At 42.7% G+C, this 14,214-nt stretch overlaps 1 protein-coding gene and 1 long non-coding RNA gene across 16 annotated transcripts in view; one reads left to right on the top strand and one right to left on the bottom strand.

The window, feature by feature from the left end:
* Nucleotides 1–8,200, bottom strand: part of LOC123618875 (uncharacterized) — a 43,494-nt gene extending 35,294 nt beyond the window's left edge. For all 3 annotated transcript variants that reach the window (XR_012507485.1, XR_012507484.1, XR_006727370.2), the window contains exon 1: nucleotides 7,733–8,200. This is a non-coding gene — a long non-coding RNA (uncharacterized LOC123618875). The remainder of the gene's footprint in view (nucleotides 1–7,732) is intronic.
* The window catches only part of RAD51B (RAD51 paralog B), a 696,422-nt gene that overhangs the window by 426,960 nt on the left and 255,248 nt on the right, over nucleotides 1–14,214 (top strand). The gene's annotated exons all lie outside the window — the stretch shown is intronic.

Genomic DNA, 14,214 nt, shown 5'->3' with positions numbered 1-14,214 from the left:
TTGGCATCTGAGTGTACAGTCCCACGTTGAAAGTGAGGTCATGTTTCTCCTGGATTGTGCCTGTATCTGATGAGCCTGGGCTGGCGTGAATCCGAGACAATGAAATAATCACACCCATTAGCTCACCAGGGCCCTCTTAAGATGTGGCCTGGCTTTCTATCCATTTCTCCTGCTTGGAAAAACTGACACGGTCATGGTTTGTAAAGGTTAGTGGAGATGGAACCGCTGCGACAGCAGAAACTTTGCACTGCGCTCTTTAGGCTTGGGACCCGTCTGCTGCTTGACCGCGGGAAATGGCACTTCAGAACCTGGGATGCAAGGATCTTCTTTCATCTTCTTGTGTGTGGTGATAAAGTTGAACTTTCCGACCATTCTTTTTCCCCCCAAGCCAGCTTCCGTGGCTGGTGGGGAACCTCACTCTGGAGCAGGGGTTCCCAAACTCTTCGCTATTTATTACATTTCTCTCTACTGACTCTACTTTTTGAAGGTTTAGGTCTGGTAAACAAACCATAAGGCTTTAATGATTCCATTGTTGACGCCTAGCATTACTGTGCTGCATGCATCCTTTTCTGCCTCCAACCTCCCTCCCATGGTGCTTTCTTAGGGATGCTCTCTCAGATCCTGTGACTGCTCCTGGGTTGCGGCCTCCGGCTATACCCCACAGAGTACACTTGACCTCACCCACAGAGCTCTTTTCCCAATTACAACTAACTAATTATTTGTGTAGCTATTTGCTTGTCTGGGCTGTAGGCACCACGAGTGCAGGGACCACACCTGTCTTGTTTGGACCACGCTTGTCTTGTTCACAGCTATTTCCCCGCTGCGTAAGTCTTTACTTGACACACAGTGGACACTCGAGAAACGTTTGCTGAGGGGATCAATGAATTCGCTGATTTAATTCCCATGAAAAATAAAAGAAATGTGTCCCTCATACTGGCTTGGGAAAACTTATCCTGGGTAAATTTGATAGGATTTTTGAAGTGTTGACAATAGCTTGAATGAAAATCACCAAGGTTAAAGATTAACTCTGGGTGGGAGAAAAGGTGGTGCCACTGGGGAAGATTCCACAAGAGGCTTGTAGACTATTGATCAGGTTCTGTTTCTTCAGCTAGAGGGCTCAGGGACTCAAGGACCCCAGACTCACTCCTGAAGTAGGGGGACATGCCAGAGAAGCCACTTGCAATTTATTCCATGCATAACCAAGGCAGAGTCATCAGGACCACCTGAGGATTTTGTGAAAAGTGAGAGTGTTATTAAAGTAGCCTTATTACTTTACAGTTCTTTTTATTGTTCACCTAACTGCCTTGAAAACTAGCTGCTTTTCCCTGCTCACGTCTCTGGAGACACGCACAGCCGCTGCAGACAAGCTCCCCTGTCTCTCCTTTTGTATCTGCTACCTCTTGGGCCCATCACGCTTGCCTAAACCACCCACTGAAACGAAACCAAAATAAAAACAAGGACCTAGAGATAATCATACTAAGTGAAGTAAGTCAGACAGAGAAAGACAAATCTCATATGACATCACTTATATGTAGAACCTAAAAAAAATGACGCAAATGAACTTACTTACAAAACAGAAACAGACTCACAGACATAGAAAACAAACGTAGGGTTACCAAAGGGGAGAGGCTGGGGGAGGGGTAAGTTAGGAGTTGGGATTAGCAGGTACAAACTACTATATATTGAACAGGTAAACAACAAGGTCCTACTGTATAGCACAGGGAACTATATTCAGTAACTTGTAATAACCTATAATGAAAAAAATATGAAAAAGAATATATATATACACATATATACATATAATTGAATCACTATGCTATACACCAGAAACTAACACAGCATTGTAAGTTAAATCAACTATACTTCAATTAAAGAAAAAAGACTTGGGGATAAGTGCTAGAAAAAAATGGATGAAAGATTTGAAAGTGATTCTTCCTGGGGAAGGGAAAATGGACAAGAGCAAGGCAGGGGGCTGGGGACTGCTCTTTGTCTTACTGTCAAAAAATAGTTGACTCTTTAAACTAGGTGCATATATGACTAATAAAAGAAATTAAGTAAAAAAAAAAATTTAAAACAAAAACAACCAATCACCCAGCAATGGTCAGTTGAGCACCTACTGTGTGCTTTGTTTATAAGCTGTGATTAGAATGCCTTGAGTCTTGTCCTGAGCTTCCTGGGGTCTTGTAGTGGATATCATCATGCAAGAATGAGAAAGTTATCAGAGAATGGCCTGATGTCAGGGCAAGTTTTTTAGTCTTTCTTGATGATCTGATACCTTCTTATGTGAGTCACAATCCTTGGAACTATCCTAGATATCTTGGAAAAGTCACAGCACCTGCCAACATAATTGGGCAGAGACCCAAGTGGGATGACCAAGTGTGGCGTTGCTCCATGGTATTCAGAGACCACGTGATACCAGAAGCTTGTTAGGCCCAGCTCCAGGGGAGTGTCAAGGGAGCAGGCCCAGTCAGCCCTCTCATGGGACTGCAATCAGAAGTTATTTGATAAATCAGTAAGGCTGAACATATTCTTGGCAGTTTAAACAGGCAGAAGTAAGAACATGCTTTCTGTAGTTACAGTGAGTTCATTATGCAAATGCCAGAAGTGACCCAAATCATTGATTGGCTAATTATACATAAGTCAGGGGCCATGGTGCTTCAGTCTTTATGTGGGAATATTCATAAATCCCTTGAGTTCAACTCCAATAAGGAGGAGGAATGCACCCAGGGAAATTGCAGGCTGAAGTCTGGAATGCAGATAGTATAGGATGTTACTGGTCTGAAATGGAAAGCCTTAATGTATTATTGAGTTTTACAAACCAATTCTTGGAAAACAGATTCCCTACGTCTTTCCCAGCTTTCAGATGGGATGTAAAACTAGAAGCCTTAACCTTTACTTGTGGTTGTCTAAAAATCTACCCTATTTTTCTTAGGAAGGGAAGCAGTTGCCTTAACACCTTGGCCAGATTCCCAACATGCACAGGGTGGCCCATTTAAAATAGGCCCATGGATGCTTCAGAGTGAGGAAAGGGGTTTGTTGTAAAGCACCATGTGTATGTGGGTGTTTAATGAATATGAGCTGATTAAATTGGCCACCCTGAATTATAACCTCATACCTTCTGCAGTTCCTCTCCGGTTTTTAGCTTGAGACGATGTTCTTCCTACTTTTCTGCCCAAACTTGTTAGGCAGAAATGCTACCACTATTAAAACTGCTTGCACTTTCCATCCAAGGTTTCTTTGTTTCAGTGGTGAGCAAAAGAATCTCTCCTTGGAAAGAGCTCTCTTATAAATGGCTCGCCCAGCTGCAGTGATGTTCTGCATCAGCCACACCCACATCACCTCCCCTTCAAACTTTCTCGCCTCCATCTGCTTCCCTGTCTCTGGGCTAACACAATGCCAGTATCTGTCTGGAGCAGATAGTGAGCTCTGCCACAAACAGAGGAGGCCTTGTCTAAAGAAGGAAAAAGCTCTGCTCTAGAAATCAGGTGACCTGGGCTTCTGGCTTGCTTTTGCTAATAGCCATCTGTGTGGTTTAAGGGACTCACTTTGTCTTTCACAGGCCTGAGCTCCTTCATCCATAAAAAAAGAAAGAGTGAGACAAAAATCAGTATTTCTCAAAATCATGGGCTGTGGATACTTGGTGCCTCCAACTTTTTTTTTTTAAGATTCTTTTTCATTATAAAGACAATGCTTTGCAATTAAAAGACATTTTCAAAAAATAAATTTTAAGTTTTGTAAGTTGATGATCCTGGAACTCAGCCTAAGGTCTCCTAGAAGTTTTTAAATGTGTTTGGGGCATCTCAGATAATTGTTCCCCCTTAAAAGTGGTCCGTATATCATTACAGTTTGAGAAACACTGGATGATTTCCATATCTTCATAAACTGGATACAGAGGTGGGACAGAATATTAGCTTTAACTTTCTTATCCTCATCTTCCTCGACCTAGTGACTTTTGGACCACCCCAATATGTTTGAGCCTGTGAGCAAATAGGTTGCTTTGATTTTCATAACTGAAATAGCCCCTGTTTTCAATCCCTATATATTAATTTATAAAGGGCATGTTTCTTCCAATAGCCACTGCTCTTTCCATTTAAAAGACTCAGACTCAGATGAATCTGAATCTACTGGTGACTGACCTGGTCGAGACCACCTTCCTCTCTAAAGGCTTCTGTGTTGATTGAAGTGAAGAAATGAGCTCCTCTCATGTGTAACTTCAAGCCTGAGCAATCACAGCACAAGTTTAGGTACGCCTTCCGCCTGCACGGTGTACACAGGGCCTTCTTTCAGGTACCTTATCTCATGAGTCTCAGTGCAACCTCGTTTTGTAAATAAACAAGTAGAACAAGAGCCCCATGTTACTGATGAAGGCACTCGGGTCCAGAGAGTCGTATCTTCTGAGTTTACTTGTTCTTCACAACAATGCTTCTTCATCCAGGAACAGCACCCGAGTTATACTGTGTAGCTATTGTTTGCCATGTTGTGCTGTTCCACTGTGGTTTGTTCTGGGAAATCCTAAGTGGAGCTTCTCATTCAAGGATAGACTAATATTGCCAGGTTTATTCAGCCTGACATAAGTCACATGACATTATTTACTAAAAGACCTAGCTGGTCTCACCCAACCCAGTTCCTGGTACATAGAAATTACTCAATAAGTATTTATTGGATGATGAGTGAATAGATGAATAAATCTTTAAAAAAAATCATCCTTTCAATAAAAATTTATACATAGGGGATATTTTTTGCTGCCGAGATCTTTGCCAACATTTTTTCAAGTTCTGAGTCAATAGGATTTGCTCGAAGACTGCCAAGTGCTCTAAAGGGAGAAGGACAAGGAATTACTGAGAGAGAGGTGGCCTGGTAGGTCAGCAGAGGAAATATGCTTTCTGGCTTTATCACCCTTCCTGTCTGTGATCGGTCTCCTAGGCCTCAGGGTGAATATGGGAGATGGTGTCCCTTCATCTGCCTGGAAGTGACTAAAATTCTCACTCCCACCATCGGGAGAGGAGAGAAATGATAGAGGTGTGTGTGAAGAGTACATGGAAAGGCAGATAAATGTAACCAAGTTAGAAGGTTAGGGTGCAGAGCAGAAAAGTTGGTGGGAAGACAACTTCTGTGGTCAGGCAATGTCCAAATGGAAAGGGGAGACGTGTTTTGTCTGCTTCTTCCATAGTGTGGTTTGGCTGCCTTCCCTTCACTTCCCAGGAGAACTGTTAGTGACCAGGGACATCACGTTTCAATCAAGGCAGCCCTTGCTGGGCTGGGAAGCTAGGCTCCCACGGGTGTGGTGAAGTTACAGCAGGCTGAGGAGGGAGGCTGCTGGTCACAGAGGGATCCGCTCGCCCTCTTCTGCTGATGGCGGCTGCCGTGGTGTCTATAAATGTCTAGTGTGTACTCACACACTCATAAATGCCAGTTATTGTACGATTGCATTGTCTGTGAAAGTGGATTGCCTGGAAATGTGATTCCACTTCATTTTTTATATACTCATTGTTCCTGGAACCACTTCCTGAAATTCCAGGCTTTTATTTTGCTCTCATTCTCTTAAATTGCCCCTTTCTTAAAGCCCCAGGGTTCTGGAGATGTTCTTGTGCTGAAGTGTGCTTCTAAGTAGCTGCTGGGAACTAGGCAGAATTGTCTGGCTCTGGTTGGCCAATGAGGAGGTGACTTTCCCTCCCAGTTACCCCTCTCTGACTGGGGTTGTGGGTCGTATTGAAAAGCTAAGGATGTGAGGGGACCAAAGGGAAACTGCAGAGCGTATCCACCAGCCAAACTGAAACACACATGATTAACTGACCACACACATGGTCTTGGAATGACATCTCACTTGGGGAGTCAAAGCCAAGGATTGTGGTTGGTGCCCCAGCAGGCCCCAGATGGTAAGAGTTAATACACACCTATGCTTTCTGCCAGGTAGTTTTCATCAGTTTCCTCAGGATGTCAGTGTGTGTGTATAATTAAGAGTATTTAATCATATTATAATTCCCTGCAGAGAGCTGGAGTGGAGGATGGAGTAGGGAATCATTGGCTTTTACAGTCTCCGCGAGAGTCGTCAATTGAAAAAGAAACTGAGAAAAGCCAAGTCTCTGGGCAGTGTCTGCGTTGTAACTCACCCGGATTCAGGCTGGCACCACCATCCCGTGTCATGTCAGTGAAAACATAATCCCAAACCTTTTGTTGCCATCTCAGGGTTTTGGTGTTAGGTTAAAATACTTGGATTGCAGGAGGAAAACTGTGTTCTAATCCTCCCTCCACCAAGGCCACGTTCATGGAAACCCACAGGCAGCAACTTTCAGTTTGAGAGAGTAGTGAGTCCAGTCTTGTGAAAATAAATGAGGTGGGCATGTCAGTTATTTTAAGTTAGGTCTGATCAACAGAGTGAGATTAGCCAGCATCTATTGTTAGGCTTCTAAATTAAAAGAGCAGAACCTAAGCCATGAAGTCATTTTTAGGTTTATTTAAAATCCCTCTTTTTCCAGTTTCCCTTTATATTCTCTTTCCTTCATTCTGTCAATCACCAGGTTTAGATGCTAGGCGTGATTTCTTATTTTGAATGAGGAAACCCAGTCCCATTGATGGTAAGTGACTGTTAGGATCACGCAGCCAGTTAGCTAGTTAGAATCTGGCCCCCCAGAATTCTAGTCTTCCCGCTTTACCAGAGAATCACCCCTGGGAAATAGATTTTTACATATTCCTTAGAAGAATTGTGCCAATGTGAGCTTCTCGTAAAACAATACTGATTTATTTCCTAATTCTCTTAAACTGATCATCATGAATCCCTGTTTAAATGCCATAAACTAGAGTTTTCCTATAATCAGTTTTGAAAACCATTTCTTCATTCACTCACTGAATGGATAGCTATCGCAGATGACACTTTGTCAGGTACTCTGCAAAGTCCAGTCCCACAAGGACTCAGAACTTACCCTTTAAATGCTACTCAGTATAGTTGATTTGCTCACCACTGGGAATGAAATTGAGATTTCAAGGTTGTATTCCTCTATCTGGCTTTCACTTGGACCAGCCATCTCACTGAGGATGGACTAGCATGAATATATCCTGGTTATTGGTTCGGTATGTTGATAGCTTCCCAGGATGTGAAGGTGCCATGGTTAAAGCTTAAAAGGACTCCTGGGGACAAGTGGAAGCAACAGCAGCAACCACCACCACCTCTTGTTGCATCACTGGCGTGATGTCACGCGTCTGCTTCAGCCCAGCCCTGATGGTCTGCAGACGCAGACCACTGTGCTTTCTGATACCAGTGGCCTTGTTCATATGCATTATACTCCTTTCGTTTACTCCAATCCTTCTTTCTAGATAAGAAACCAACTGGAAAAAAGAATCAATTAATTCTTAATTTGCTCTTAAATTTCTCCTCATTGGAAGCAATCAGTGCCTCTTATCTTTTGGTGATGATTCTTCTTCAGTATTTTAGTCTCTCTGGATGCTTATGAGTTGGATTCTTACTAAGTAAGATGAAAATGTATATTACAAGCTAATTGTTTAACTTTTCGAAGCCGTGAGATTATAATGTCTCCCATTCAAGCTTTTTCAGAATTTTTAGCTCTACCATGTGTACCGATGTACCAGTTGTTCACAGCCCCGGGTGAGGTTGCCACCCGAGGGGACATTTGGCAGCATCTAAAGTCATCTTGTTTATAACAACTAGAGGGGGGTGCTTCTGCAGGAGACTAAACACCCCACAGTGCACAAGACAGCCCCCACAGCCGGTACTTACCCTGCCCAAGATGTCAGCAGCACTGAGGCTTCAGAGACGGAGAAACCCTGTAGCATACAGTGTGGGAAGCGTAACTGAACTGCGTGCTGATCACTCACCAGTTTCACTTCTTCAGGGTATCCTCCTCTTTTTACAAGGGTGTTGTGTCTCGTTACTTCCCGTAAAAGATAGCTGACCCTTAGGGTTGGAAAGTGTGTTCCACAATGAAGTTCCACTTCTAAAAAGGTTGCATTTGGTTCCCTCAGAGTGTTACTCTCCGTACCCACTGTTCAAGGTCTCCACCAGCATATTTTGCTGCCCATAATCATCAGGCGAATGATCAAGGGTAGAATATAAATATTTCCTTGGACATCCTTTGGTCTACAGTTGACCCTGCTGGCTGGTAAGCTGTAGATCCTTACAGCCAATCACTTTTACTGTTTCACCCAAGACCCTGTTCTAAGAAGACAGAGGTGAGCGGGTAGCCCCCAGAAGGTCATGGGTGGGGAGGTTTGTGGTATGGGTGAGAGTGAGGAGTGTACTTCTGCTTACAGGCTTCTTTCTCAGTGTCCCTGTGTAGGTATATGGCCTATGAATAATTCAGTGACTGCTTAAGTTTCTTCTCACGAGTCAGCTTTTCACTTTGCAAAAGCAAAACCCATTTGCATCAATGAAGTTTAAATACTTTTTTTCAGTTGCTTGTTACCTTATTGAATGGAATAAATACAAGAAATAGGTAGAATAGGAGGGAGGCAGGGGGAACATTTACAAAAATGAGTAAGTCAATTTTTTTTTAAGCTTCTTTTTCTTTCTGAAGATCTTCTGTTGTTTACATTTTGGAATTTTATTATTAAAGACATCATGATTAAAAGGAACCAATTTTCAAAAGTCTGAGGCAGGGTTTTCCAAGATGGCTCTGTCCCGGCTGGCCACAGCGCCAGGTGAGCCTCTGAGCAGCTGGCACAGTAATACCACCTGGGAACCGTGAAGGTGGAAAGAGAAGCAGAAAAAAAAACCAAAACCGGAAAAGAGGTCAGGAGTGGTAAATAACTTGTAAAGCAGTTGTTTGCCTCCCAAAGCGGCAAGTCTGGCCTGTCTGGTCTAAGCATGCACGGGCATCATTTGTCACATGTGATACGTGCTTATGAAGGAAACTGTTCCACAGTCTATAGTTCTAATCAAAGGAAACTTATTTTGGGGTCAGAATAAAAGTTCCCTTTTCTTGTTTTCATCCCCAGGTTGTAAGTTATACCCTATTTTAGCATTCTTGTCTGTGGGTTATGGTCCTATTTAGAAAGCAGTGTTCCAGCTTTTCTCCATGCAGTATGGTTTCACTGTGGCCATGATCTTCCGAGGTAGACAGAGAGCGCTGGGCACGGTTAGGCAGCGTGAGGACAGAGGAGAGGCTAGTGGGAGCGCACTGCAGACAGAGATGGGAGAGTTAAGTCACTGCCATCGCCATCTGTCTCTGTTTTGCCATCTCATTAGCTCGGACACCACATTGTGTTAATCCCCACTTACCCTGGCAATGAGCTTGATCCAGGTCTCCAGGGAATAGTGGGACTACCCAGCCGGACTCACCTGTCAGCTGGGCCTCCGCCTCCTGCCGTAGGCAGCTTGCCAAGCCTGCCGCCCTTTTCTGCTCCATCACATCGAGGTGAAGCCTTCCCTCAGCCCCCACAACAGAAAAGGAGGTTTCTGGACTTAGCTCATTCTTCCAAAAGACTCTTCCAGCCAGTGGGATCGATTTTGGCCTTTCCTCCACCAGCACCCCTTCCCTCCTAGCACCCTATCAAGGCAACTCTAATTTCAGGCTGCCCACCTTGGAAGCTTGACGGCACTGTGTGCCATCAGCCAAATGCTCTTGCATCCTTTCGGAAAATGCTGATGGCACAAGAGCCCATCAGGCAGCTGAGAATGGGTGAGTCCTAATTTGTTCCCCAGGACAATAGTCAGGAGGCCACGTCTTACATCTGGTCCTAATCTAGCATTAAGAACATCCAATGATGACACATAGGGCACTTTCTGAGAATAGTTGTTGAGGAATGTCGTTGTCTCTGCTGACAAGCTGGTTGGGATATGCAAATCATTTCTATTGACTTATTTTGACCACTCTGGGCCTTGGTTTTCTCATCTGTGAAAGGGGTTTTTGTGAAGTCTTTTCCAGCTCTAAAAATGGAAGTATGCTGTACAGTTTACTAATATTGCTTGATAGTGTTCTAGGCATTTAACATACATGAACTCATTTAATGGTATCTGTGAGATGGATATCATTGCTGTCTCTGCTTTACAGATGAGGAAACCGAGGCACTGAGATGAAATAGTTTGTCCAAAGGGAAGCAGCTAATAAGTGGCAGAGCTAGAATTGAAGCCCAGAGAGTGGCTCCAGAGTCTGTGCTTTTAGCCATTTCCTGTGGTCACTTAATGTGGTCCCTTCACCCCTTCATCTGCTCTATTTCCTCAGCACTCCTTCCAGAATTTGCAAGTTCTTCAGCTGTGCTCTCTTCAAAAACCTAGGGCATTATACCTTGAAAGTTACTGTTGCCCCCTTTTTTAAAAAAATGGAAACTGAGATAAAAGCAGGGGCTTACATTAAGGCCACACATAAGCTACTGGCAGAAACCAGGAGTCCCGCTCTCCTTCCGGGGGCTCCATCTGCTAAGTATCTCTCCCACTCATCACGTGCAGAAAATTCGAATATTGGAAGTTAAGTGTTCTTTGACCTGCTTAACCCTTTCAGCCAGGGCCAATCAGGAACAGCTCCGTAGACAATTGGGTTAAGTTCCCAACTCGAATGATGAATGATCTATGCAGGATATAAAGCATTTACAAGTCTATGACTCATACAGATGGAGCAACAGCATACCATTCCCCATTCCTCTCCTTGGCGTAAGCCACCCGCTAAATATCTCACACCTCTCTGGATGGCAGGAGGTACAGCTAATTCTGCAGCCTTCCTCCCACGTTCAATCCACGCGGGGCCCATCTAGGAATTTTAACAGCAGGAGATGACGGAGAGCTTGCTCTTTTGGGTCCTCTTTGCTCTGATTGTGCCTAGCACTCCTTTGGCCATTACTGTCTCCTCCAGACTCCCTGAACTGCAATGTGCCTTTAGCATTAGAGGTTTTGAAAGCCAATCCAGAACGCCTCTTCATGGAATTCTCTCTCTTCTCATCCCAGAAGGGATTTCCTATCAAGCAGTGGGAAGGTGATTGTTTTTGCCTCTCATTTAGTGCTGCCTTTCCAACTTGCTGGCACTAATTGCCTGCACTGACATCCCAGGGACAGGGACCACGTTTGCAACTTAGGATGCCCAGAGACTGGTTCATGACGTGGAAAAATTGGAATCAAGATGAAACTGTACATTCACTGATAGCATCTCTCCTGTTCAGGTCTGGACCTATAGCAGAATGGAAAACAATACTGAAATACCAAATATATTTATGGCATTTAAATCACAAAGCAATTTAAGCGCCAGTAATCAGGGATGGCTGCTGCTTTTTCCTCAGTGAATTTAAACTATTGACCCATTCCCCGCAAACTCCTGTTCCGCGTTTAACTGAAGACACACAGAAATAAATGTGTGTTGGCAGGAAGACAAACCCTGAGATGAAGCAGGAGGTATGTTGGCTGATAAAAAGGCTGTTATTTTCATTTCTTTTACATTGCAGCAGTCCCAGATGGGTGGTATCCAGGTAACTCGTAGCGCCTGCACCTTACTAAACTCCTGTTTGATTCACAGTTTACAGGTAAAATGCACCTGGAATACTTCAAGCTGGAATTAGACTTTGGTTCATTTGTTCTCAAAAGAGATGTACAAATTGATTGTGCAACCTACAGCAAGTAACAGAAAAACTTTCAGAATCGAATTTTTGTTAATAACTTTGTTTCCTGATTTACAAATTCAGTAATGCTGATTTAGTGTCAACTAGTTGACAGAAATTGTGCCTCTAAAGCAGGATGCACCCCTGGGCATGTTTTTCCTAGATTTATCTCTGTTAGTTAGGACTCTCTTTACTGCATGTGACAGAAACCATACTTGAAATAGCTTAAGCAGAAAGTGGAAATTATCATAAGGATACTGGCATATCTATAGAAGCTAAAGACTAGGACATTAGCTGATTTCAGGAACAGATGGAACCAGTGTTAAACACCATCAAGTCAGTCTCTCTCTCTCTCTCTCAAGCATTCTTACACGCACACACACACACACACACACCCCTGTTCATGTTTTCTAAAAGAACTTCCACCAAATGGATATCCCTCTAGAACTGCACTGTTGATAAATACTCACTAGATATGTGTGGCTATTAAGCACTTGAAATATGCTGTGAGTATAAAATACACACTGGGCTTCAAAGACTTATTATCAAGAAAAATAATGTAAAAAATGTTAATTTTCATATTGATTACATGTTGAAATGATAGTGTTTCGGATGTGTTGTGCTAAGTAAAATATATTGTTGACATTAATTTTACCTTTTTCTTTTCTTTTTTTTTTAATGTGGCTACTAGAAAATTTTAAAGTACATTTGTGGGCCGCATTATATTTTTATTGGACAGTGCTCTTCTGAATGGCTTTACCAAAAGTCTACAGCAATACAAATCTCTCTGTTGTTTAGTTAGCCTGACTTGGCTTACTTGAGATCCCTGAAGGGACAACCAGAGACACAAATCACTAAATACATATCATCCTACTCCGTCTTTTTCCTTTCCCTTTACCATTCATGGTAAATTCTACTTGAGCTGTAACAGTTTCTTCTTTTTGAAAGTAAATTTATACACTCACTCACTTCAAAAATATTAATTGAGCCTCTGTTCTCTGCCAGGACTTGCATTAGGCACTGGAGATACGAGGTCCTGACCTTCACAGAGCCTCTCCTCTAGCAAATTTTTAGCCACTTTTCCCTTGTTTTCGTGAATACAAGCTCAGTTCAGGAAGTGCACCTCCCAGTGTGGCTGCATCTGGTCCAGGCTGATTCATCAGGCCTTCTAGTGAGCCTGAGTCAAATGCAAACCTGGATTTCCAGAGTCACTATTAATACGGTGTGGTCAAGGGAGATGCGAGCGACACTGATAGACACAAATCAGGACCTTCGTGATGTGAATTTGTGTTTCTCTTCCGGCTTTCACAGAATCAGGTTCTAGAGCCCCTTTCTCAGAGATAGAGCTGAGGGGATACTTGGAGTCTCCTCCTTGTGGTCGCCACTACCCAAAGGAGACGACTGTATACCTGGAAGTGCAGTTTGATATACCCCTCCGCCACCCCAAAAATAGTAGTCGTTTCTTTAGACTTTTTGACAGTATATGTGAGGAGGCGCATGGATGAACGTTTGGTTTGGTTTGGTTTGATTTTTATTTAAGTAACTTTAAAAATGAAGTATAACACAAACAAAAAAGTATACACATCATAAGTGTACAACTCTGTGAACTTTCTCAGCGAACACACGTGTATAACCAGCACCCAGATTAAGAAATATTAATGTACCCTCCTCGTTTCTGTCCCTACCCTATCCGCCTCAGCTTCCCCCTGCCCCAAACATAGACTAGTGTTGCCTATATTTAAACTTTATATAAATGGAATCATATCGTAGGTTTTCTTTGGTAATGCTTTATTTTGCTCAACTTTTCATGTATAAAATTTATCCATGTTGCTGTATGTACCAATATAAAATATAGAGAGCCAAAAAAGAAAATAAAAATAATGCATTCCAGTAAGATAGTGTAAAAGATATCAGTGTTTATAATTGTCCACTTTTCTGTGCATATACATACTTAACTAAATTTTTTTTCAAAAATTAGACCATAATGCACAGACTACTTTGAGAGTTGCTTTTCTGTTTAATATGTCTAATCTACCGAAGTCTTCTGAATGTTGGTCTATCTTAAGGAGGCTGCATTCTGAATTGACCTGAAAGGTAATATAGAAAGATGAAAACTTTCTTCTTAAAACAAGTCAGGAACACACACTGTTATCTGTATTAGTCATTTGGAGAGATCTAGATTTGGTCCCTCCTGGTCAGGCTTCCAGAAAACTTTTGAATAAAAGATAGTCAGCAGATGGAGCAGTGAGGTATCAGGGAAATCTGATACTCAAGCCTGAGTTGGGCCTCTTGTTTCTTATTGAATCTTCTAGATTTCTCTCTACTATTTAAAACCTAGATGTTTTGAAAATGTGTAACCCATTGGGAACCCCAATAATCCTGTGAGTGGCTTGCTGGTGTCTCCCCGTTCAAGTTCTAGCTTACTCTATTTCCTGAGACAAGTCTATGAAACGTTCTTTATTTCTCAAATGGAGAACCTCATTGCCACATCTGTTTGGGATCATAAGAAATAATACTTACATAACATTTTGGAGTCCTTGAATGAAAAGTTCCTTGGAGTTGCTGACTAGTCTTAAAATGGAAACCCATTGTCATGGAGATAGTTGCTGAGCTGGGTCATAAACTAGACTGCAAATCTTGGGTTGTAGAAACATCGGAGCCTTGCAGTTCTAGTCATTT

The sequence above is a fragment of the Camelus bactrianus genome, chromosome 6, assembly GCF_048773025.1.
Source record: "Camelus bactrianus isolate YW-2024 breed Bactrian camel chromosome 6, ASM4877302v1, whole genome shotgun sequence".
In the NCBI taxonomy this organism is placed as follows: Eukaryota; Metazoa; Chordata; class Mammalia; order Artiodactyla; family Camelidae; genus Camelus; species Camelus bactrianus.
The sequence above is the reverse complement of the archived record's forward strand: the minus strand, read 5'-3'. Positions and strand labels throughout refer to the sequence as shown.